General features: G+C 39.9%; 1 long non-coding RNA gene across 2 annotated transcripts; it reads right to left on the bottom strand.

The window, feature by feature from the left end:
- Window positions 1–787: 787 nt before the first annotated feature.
- Window positions 788–7,764, bottom strand: LOC114487856 (uncharacterized). 2 transcript variants are annotated; one of them, XR_003683348.1, is made up of 3 exons: window positions 7,561–7,764; window positions 1,657–1,834; window positions 788–1,030 (listed from the first exon to the last, which is right to left on the bottom strand). It is a non-coding gene; the product is annotated as an uncharacterized lncRNA (long non-coding RNA). The 2 variants fall into 2 exon arrangements; XR_008619470.1 differs by lacking the exon at window positions 7,561–7,764 and adding an exon at window positions 6,823–7,038.
- Between the last annotated feature and the right edge of the window lie 2,107 nt (window positions 7,765–9,871).

Here is a 9,871-nt window from a genome sequence, read left to right as displayed (position 1 = left end):
GGGTTTTCCTTTGGTGCTCACAGAGCACATCTCCATCATCCAAGATGAGGGGGAGGATGGGGGATAGAAGCAGAAACTGCCCAAGACAGGAAGACACACAGGGTGGGAGACTAGAAGGAACTTAAAGATCACTGGTCTACTGCTCCTTTTCCAGAGGCACCAAGAGCTCAAGTGATTTGCTCAAGGTCACCCAACGTGTCCCCAACTAGTTCATTCATACGTTCTTTCAACCACCAAGTATCTATTGAGTATCTAATGTGTCCTAGACCCTGTACAGAATTCTGGGGATCCAGAGATAAAAAAGACATGGTCCTGCCCTGGAGAGAGCACATGCTGATGGGAAAGTTAGACAGGTGACTACAAAAGTGTAATAGTGTCAGAGGGAGGGTGGCCACACATCCTGGTTGGTCTATGAAAATCCCAGTCAATATCTGTTGTTCCAATTTAATTGTTAGTAGCACTGCCTTTCACTCTCAAAAGTGCCTCTGTTTGGATACCTGGATGATAATTAAATAAGCATTTGCTTAGGTTAATTCTCTAGTAAATCTTGCATAAGTGTTGTTTTATGGAGGGGAATGAGTCCGTCATTCTCCATGAGTCTTTACAGTTTTGTCTTTGAGAACAGAGGAGAAAAGCATCTTTAAGGAGACTTCAGAGGAAAGAGCTTCCTGAACTGGCTGGGCCCAGTTTGATACTTGGATTGGCTGTTGTCCACAGTCACACAGCTGGTTTGCGACAGAGCCAGGGAGTAAATCTAGCTGTCTTGACTCCCTGTCCAGTGCTCCTGCTATTATGCTTCATCCAACTGACTGCCGAGGATGGGTTCTGGGGACTGAGCAGACCTCACCTAGTAAGACTCCCTGCAGCCTCTACCCAATGGTTCTCACCACCAGCTCTGCCACCGGCTCCTTGCCAGTCTCACCAACACTCATTCCCCAACATGTCATAAAACAGAAGTAGATAAAGATAACTCACTTTAACAGACTCCATCTTGCCAGCCATCTCATTGGTTTCCAGTGTCTCGTTGGTGCTGTAGGTAAAATGAAAATAGTCTTGAGGGGTACACTCTAGTCAAGAAATACCTAAGGGCACCAATCAAGATGGCGGAGTTGAAGGACATGGAATTCACCCCCTCCCACAAATACATCAAAACTACAACTACAAATGGAACAATTCTCACAGAACACCTACTGAACACTAGCAGAAAACCTCAAACACCTGAAAGGACAAGAAAGATCTCCACGTAACCAGGTAGGAGGAAAGGGGAAAAAAAAATGTAAATACCCTAAATAAGCCAGTACACAGATTTTTTTTAAAAAATCAAAAAATTTCTGTGAAAGTTATGATAACCACAATGAACAGCAAGAGGATGAACATGAAGATGTAAAAGAGGACATCAAACTCACAAAATGTGGGGGAGGAGCATAATAAAATGTAGGTTTTTTTCTAGAAAGTGTTTGAGCCTATATGACTACCAGTCTAAAGGAAGTAGATATAAGAAGGGGTTAACATACTTGATAAACAGGGTAACCACAAATCAAAAACATACAATAGATTCACAAAAACCAAAAAGAACATAAGCATAATACAAAGGAAAATCATCAAACCACAAAAGGAAAAACAAAAAAAAAAAAAGAGGAAATATGAAGGAAATACCTAGGAACTCATGCAAACACTCCAGTCTTCCAGGGACAAAATGCTGCACCCGTTTCCCACCGGGTATTGACTCCTCAGCTCCTGGGGCACCTGGGCTGCAGCCTCAGTTGTTCAGCTCAGCGTGCAAATCAAATATCATTTTCTCAGGGTACCATCATATAACAAGAGTCAGGAGGCACTGTGTGAAGGACCAAGCCAAGGGGAAAAGTTTTATGCAAGGCTGGTACATGCTTATTTGTTAGGTCTCTATTAGTTATCTGCATTTTTAAGGGAGAACATAAGGATTTATCACTCACTTACTTCTTGTCAGGCACACTTAATTTTATCTTTTTTCACTCCTCAGGGTGTGCACAGAAATACTCCAAGCAGCATCCTGTGGATTTGCTTGTATCTGAAATCCCCAAGATGCATTTCCACCTTGATTTGAGAAAATTACAGCTCACAGCTATCCTCCCTCTACATCTTGTTTTTTCTTCCTCTTCCTATTCTGTAGAGCAGAGGTTCTTAACCCTGGCTGCACATTAAAATTATCCGGATGGCTTTTCAAAATGTCTGGTGTCCAGGTGTCACCCAAAATTTTGATTGTAAGGTTTGGGGTTTGGCATAAGCATCAATGTTTTTCCAAAAGTCTGCCCCACCTCCCAGGTGGTTCTAATGTACAGCCAGGGTTGGAACCTCTGCAAAAAGACTCTACCTCCTTCCAGAGTGTATACAATCAATTCTTCCACAAAGGTTGATTATTTGAGATAGTACCTGTTCGAGACCCAGAGGAATGCTTGAACAGAGAGGCCACTTTGCAATATAAGAAGACAGCAGCCACCATTAATTCTCCTGAGAATCTTTGCAAGTACTCAAATGGAGACTTAGAAAATCTATATTCCTCCCCCAACCCCCAACACACACACCATTACCAAACGCAGGAGTATGCAGTATAGCCACAGCTTACATGCCTCTAAGTAATAATGTATTGATTTATATTTTGCACCAATTGCAATAAATAGCATTTTCTGTTATGTGGAGGGTAACAGATTGTTCTGGAGTGAGTACAAGTCCATAACTCATTCGAGGGCTATGCTGATGCTATAACCTAAAGTTCACTATTTAGGCAGTTAATCCCCGGTAGTTTAATCCTGAAAATAGGTTTCAGACTTGTATTCAATTTGGTGACCATCTATTATTTTAGTTTAAGCATAATTAACCTGGCAGATATAAGAAGAAGCAAGAGAAATGTTCTCAGAGACTTTTCTCCTTTTTCCTCCCTTCCTAACCTCTCGCTGCATCTCCATGTTGCTCTCCAGGATGGTCATTTCCTGCTTGAGAGGCAGACTGGGAACAAGGAAAGGTTGCTTCAGAAAAAACTGGCACCGTGTCATTTCCATTGCTGAGCCATGAGTTAAGTGAAACAGGCTGGAGACTGTTGTATTTGCCACATACCATTAGATCATCAGTCTATCAGAAGTGCAATGGAAGTGAGTGACCAAAACTTAAGGCTGCCACGGAAAGAAAAAAAAAACCTTTCTTAGGTTTGGTTTCCCTCACTTCACAGATAGATATTTTCTCTTTCCTAGAAACTCTGCCTGTCTTCTCAGGCAGAGATACAGGAAAACCAAAGGAGAAAACCCTTGGACAAGGATCCTGGGAGCAGTCTTCATCCATTCAGAATCTGTAAAATGAAACTTAAGTCTTTCAAAAACAGATAATTCCTACCCTACAGTTTTTGAGAAAAAGCAGTAACCCATTTGTCCTAACAAATGTCTGTGACTTCACTGTACTAAAAGATTCTCAATGACAAGCTCTTCTAACTTTTCTATATTTAAGACATAGCCAAGCAGGTGCTATTGGCTCAACTAACATTAAAAGAGTCAAGACCTTTACAAATTAGCTTTACAGAAAGAGCATAACATAATCAGGACTAAGTCTACATTCAAGAATCCATGATGCCCTAGACATTCTTCTCAGATTCCATATACAAATGAAAAAATTAAGTTAACACATGCACCTACAGAGACATTACATAATGATAAATGTGTTAGTTAATCAAGAAGACTTAACAATTTTAAAATGTGTATGTCTCTAGCAACAGAACTTCAAAGTACATGAAGCAAAAACTGGCAGAACGAAAAGGAGAAATAGGAAAATCCACAATTATACCTGGAGACTTTGACACTCTTCTTTCTGTAGATAGAACTAGCAGGTAGAAGATCAGCAAGGATATATAACTGAACTACACCATCAACCAACTGGATCTAGTTGTGTGTAGAACTCCACCCAACAGCAGCTGATAATCTATCCAAAAATGTCTTCAAAAATAGACTTTTTTCCCCCAAGTTCGCAAGGAACATTCACTAAGATAGAAAACACTTTGGGTGTTTTTAACATCCCTTAATGATAAAATCTCTCCACAAACTAGGAACAAAAGGGAACTTCCTTAACCTGATAACAGGATGTATAAGAAACTGAGAGCTAACATTATACTTAATGATGAAAGATTGAGTACTTTTCTTCTTAGATCAGGAACAAGAACAAGAGAAGGATATGCACTCTTATCATTCCTATTCAACACTATCCTGGAAGTCCCAGCCAGTGCAGTCATGCAAGAAAAAGAAATAAAGGGCATACAGGTTGGAAAGAGAGAAATAAAACTCTTTCTAGTCACAGATGAAACACATAATTATCCAAATAGAAAATCTCAAGGAATCAACAGAAACTCCTAAAATTAATAAGTGAATTTATCAAGGTCACAGGCTGCAAGATTAATACTCAAAAACTGATCCTATTTCTATATACTACCAATGTAAAATTGGAAAACAAAAAACTTTAAATACCATTTATAACAACTCCAAAAAATAAAATACTTAGGAATAAATTTAACAAAACACATAAAGTGTCTTTACACTAGAAACTACAAAATGATGATAAGACAAATCAGAGAAGACCAAAATAAATAGTCATACCATGTTCATGGATTGGAAGACTCAACATAGAAAGATGTCAATTCTCCTCAGATTAAATTATAGATTTAAGTCAAATCTAATCAAAATCTCAGCAGGATTTTTTTTTACATATAGACAAGTTGACTTTAAAATCTATATAGTAAGGCAAAGGAATTAGAATAGCTAAAATAATTTTGAAAAAGAAGAATAAAGAAAGAGGAATATGTTACACACATTTTATGATTCACTATAAAGCCACGATAAGCAAGAGAGTATGGTATTGGTGAAAGGATTAAAGGATTATATCAATGGGAAAAAATGGAGAGTTCAGAAATAGACTCACACAAATAGGGTCTGTTCTAACAAAGATGCAGAAACATTTCAATGAAAAAAAAAAGTCTTTTCAACAAATGATCTTGGAACAATTGAGCATCTATAAGCAAAAAATTTAAAAACACAAGTTTATTCACATGTTATCCAAAAATTAACTCAAAATGGATTATAGATCTAAATAAAATGTAAATCTATAAAACTTCCAGGAGAAACTCTTTATGGCCTGGACATAGGCAAAGAGCCCTAAAGTATGACACCAAAAGCAGTATCTGTTTTTTTTTAATGGTAAATTTGTTTTCATCAAAATTAAAATATTTTCTTTGTGAAAGACACTTTTAAGAGGATTAAAAGACAAATAACAGACTGGAAGAAAATATTTATAAGTCATATATATGTGACAAGGGACTTGTATCCTAAATACATAAAGAATTCTCAAAACTTACTAAGAAAACAGACAATTCATTTTTTTAAAATAGGCAAAATGAACAGACATTTCACCAAAATGAACAGAAGATATAAAAATGGCAAATGACCATACAAAAAAGATGTTCAACATCATTAGCCATTAGGAAAATTCAAATTAAAACCATAATTTAATTCAAATTAAAACTCACTTATTAGAATGGTTAAAATAAAAAATACTGACAATATCAAGCGCTGATTAGGATACAGAATAACTAGAACACTCACGTGTTACTGGCGGGAGCACAAATTGTGCAGTTTGACAGTTTCTTATAAAGTTAGTACACTCATCCTGGGCATTTACCCTAGAGAAACGAGAGCTATATTCACACAACAACCTGTGCAGAAAAGTTGAGAGCAGTATAACTACCAAAAACTGGAAAGAACGCAAGTGTCCATCAACTGGTAAATAGATAAACTGTTGGTACATCTGTACAATGAAATAGAAAAACAAAAAGGAATAATAAAAGAATCAATAAAAAGAAGCATGCAATAACTTGGATGAATTGCAAAGGGAGTATGCTACATTAAAGAAACCAGTTTTAAAAGATTACATACTGTAAAATTCCATTTTATGACATTTTCAAAAAGACAAAAACTATAAAGATGGATAACAAATCAATGGTTGCCAGGTTACAGGTGGGAGGAGGATGTCATTTTAAGGGATAACACAAGCAAGTTGTCTGGGGTAATGGATATCCACCCTGTCCTAACTGTGGCAATGCTTACATGAATCTATACATGTGTTAAGAATCAAAGAACTGTACACCAAAAGAAGTCAATGTTCTTTGTCAATTTAAAATTAATTTAAAAGCATGCACCTATGAATGGCAAGGTATATACTAAATGCCAAATACGGAATGTCTTAAACTTTCCTTCTTGAAAGGCAACACAAGCAACTGAAGGACAATTATGTTAGTGTCACTCACAAAACCTGAATTCCATAAACCATTGAGCTTTTTTCTAACTCCTTGCTAACAGTCAAATTTGGCTACAGAGAAGAGAGGCTGTGTGTCAGACTTTGCTTTTTGGTGGAAAGCCCCAAGTGGTCTAAATGCTGAGTTGCTAGGCCTTACCATGCAGGCCTACGTTAAGAGGCTGCATAGATGCTGGCACAGTCAAGACCCAAACGCCTCTTTTGAAATCATAAAGCTCTAAAAGAGATATTCACAAACTTTTAACAGTGTATCATGACTATGTCTGAATCAGCTTATGATGCATTTCTCTTGGGGCAACCAAATAAATGAGAGTTAGAAAAATGCGAAAGACCAGGGAAAGATAATTATGAAGCATTGAGTATGGTTTCAGGAAAGCAGAGATGAGTAGAATTCTGCAGCCAAAATAATCAGACAGTAGGAAGAAAAAATAGGCAGAAGACTTGAACAAACGCTTCACAAAAAATTCAAATGGCCAAGAAATACATGAAAGAGTACTAAACCTCATCAGTCATCCGGGAAATGCAGATTAAAACCGCAAAGAGGGCTTCCCTGGTGGTGCAGTGGTTGAGACTCCGCCTGCCGATGAAGGGGACACGGATTTGTGCCCCGGTCCGGGAAGATCCCACATGCCGCGGAGCGTCTGGGCCCGTGAGCCATGGCCGCTGAGCCTGCGCGTCCGGAGCCTGTGCTCCGCAACGGGAGAGGCCACAACAGTGAGAGGCCCGCGTACCACAAAAAAAAAAAAAAAAAAAAAAAAAAAAAAAAGAAAAGAAAAGCGCAAAGAGATACCACTGCGCACTCCCAAATTTTCCAAAATGAAAAAAGCAAACTCCAAGTGTTGGCAAAGGTGTAAAGTAACCAGAACTCTCCTCACTTCTAGTGGGGAGTATATATTGGTATAAGCACTTTGGAAACATATTTGACATTATCGACTAAAGCTGAAACATGCATATTCTGTGCCTTGGCAATCTCCTTCCTGGGGATATATACTCAACAATAATGTGTTCGTATGTTCACCAAAATACATGTACTAGAATGTTCATAGTGATTCTAACCATAATAGCCCTATATTCATTTCCTATTACTTCAGTAACAAATTACCATGAATTTCATGGGTTAAAACACCACCAATGTACTATCGTATAGTTCTCTAAGGCAGAAGTCTAAAGGGGTCTTCTGGCGTAAAAAAATCAAGGCGTCAAGCTCTGGAAGAGTTAAGGGTAAGTCTGTTGCCTTACCTTTTCCAGCTTCCGGAGACCAAATGCCATGCTTAGACTGCACCTTCAAAACACATCTTCAGAATGTATCCCAGGCGTGACCACGGAGCGCGGGCGGGCCGGAGCGAGCTGACAACATGAAGCTCCAAGCGCTGGGAACCTGCCGCCCAGTCACCGCGGTGGCTGCCGGGAGGCGCCACCGCGTTGGGTCGCGCGGGGCGCCGCTCTGACTGACCTTTCACCTGCGCCCGGCGTTGGGGGGGGGGGCGGGGGCACAAGGGCGGAAGTCAGGGCGGAGGCAGCAGCGGCTGCAGCGGGCGGGGCGCAGGCAAAGCCTCGGCTCCGACTCTGCTGAAAAGAAAGAAATGCGTCCCACTCCAGCCTTCGCTTCCATCTTTGCATCTCCTCTCTGATAGGCGTCCCCTGCCTCCCGCTTATAAAGGACCTTTGTGCTTACATTGGGCCCACCTGGATAACCCAAGAAACGTCCCCCTCTCAAGTTCTTTAACTTAATCACCTCTGCGAAGTCCCTTTTGCCACGACAAGTAGCATACCCTCAGGGATTAGGATGTGGACATCTTTGGGGGAATCATTATTCTGTGTACTACAAACGCCACACAGGAAAGTTCTCAATTTCCCAGCAACAAAGGACCACGTGGGTAATAGGGGTGTGATTGCACGATGGAATACTACACAGCAATGAGAACAAACAATTGTCAATGACTTGTAATCTTGGGCCTGAATCTCACAATGTTGAGCGAAAGAAGCCAGAATCAGAAGACTACATGAGTCCATGTGTATAAAGTAGAGAGAGGCGAAATCTCTCTATGATGAAGTCAGGATAGTGATTACTCTGGATATGGGGGTTCCCAACTGGGCTGGGACGTGAGGGGACTTTGGGGGATGCTGGTGATCCTATGTGTCTTGATCTGGGAGCTAATTCACGGATGTGTCAGTCTGTGAAAAATCCATTAAACTATACCCCTAAGGTACATGTGCACTTTTCTGGGGGTATATTTTACTTCAATGAAAAGTACAACGTTTTTATTGACAAAGGAGGAAGGATAGGGTCCTATGAGCATCAAAGGAGGCCCCAAACTGCTGTAACTTGGTATAGTAGGGAAGGTTGAAGCTTTAGGCTCAGGTAGCCAAGACCTACAATCCCATCTCTTTTACTGATTCTCTGCTCTTCTACAAATTATTTGATCTTTTTGGTTTGGGGGTTCCTCGTCTAGAAAATGGGAATACTACTACTTGCTGCCTCACTGGATATGTTACATGTGTGAAATAACATGTGAAAACAAGTAGAACATAACAAGGGCTGAGGAAATACAGCTTCTTCTCTCAGTTTTGCTCTTAAGTCTTTCAACAGAGCAAATACACAACAGAAAAAAGAAAAGAAAAGAAATAACCCTCTCAGAAGCTGCATTTTTTTCATTTTCAGTGCCATGTTTAAAAATATTTGCCAAGCATTGTATGAGAAGTTGTTCCACATCCTGTAAAACTGGTAAAAAAGTAGTTCTTTGTTTCTTTATCCACACTGCCTATTTCTTTATAAAACTGCCAGTTTCACTATGAGAATTCTTTTACAAAGGTGAGCCACTTGAGCTCATGAAAGCAACAGGTATCATTTCCACGAGTCATAACTTCTGCAGGAAAAATTCAAGGGGCATGGTGGAAATAGAGCCACTCCAGACTTCTACCTACAAAGCGAACACAGCCTAGAGCATTCCACATCTATCCTTGTGACTAGAAGGAATATCTAGAGACCAAACCAAACTCACTCTTCACTAGGCATATCTAGTCTTCGTTGCCCTGCAGTAGGGCAAGAGGAACAAAGATGAAAATAAACATAGGTAGAAAGTGGTTTCCCGTGAAACATAAGAACATGGCATGGTTGAGATCTGGAGCCTGAGAGACCTTTTAAAGAGTTTTGGGCTCTTAGAATTACTGTGCTTGGTCAAGGTCACTCAGACCCACACACAGTCTGGTTTACAATCCTCTTCCCAGGGGTTTTTAAGTCATGGTTTACATTTCCCATTCCCAGCTATAATCTTTTTATTTGCAAAGTTTAATTCTTTATTTGTATTTTTTACCCTCATTTTTATTGCCACTGGTGTTATTTCAACATCATTTAAATTTTGATCCCTATCTTGCGCCCTCCACTCTTCTGACTCTTTGCTCCCCAATTTCTCCATCCTATCTCTCCCCAATGCCTTTTCACTCCCACCCCTCCGTGATAGGGTTACTCCTCCAAGTACAGCCCAGTCAGCACCTCCACCAGGATACTTGCCCTGTTTCTTGTGTCTGTATCAGTTCATCACACCTGCAG

This window comes from Physeter macrocephalus, chromosome 15 (genome assembly GCF_002837175.3).
Source record: "Physeter macrocephalus isolate SW-GA chromosome 15, ASM283717v5, whole genome shotgun sequence".
In the NCBI taxonomy this organism is placed as follows: Eukaryota; Metazoa; Chordata; class Mammalia; order Artiodactyla; family Physeteridae; genus Physeter; species Physeter macrocephalus.
This window is presented reverse-complemented; position numbering and strand designations above follow the sequence as displayed.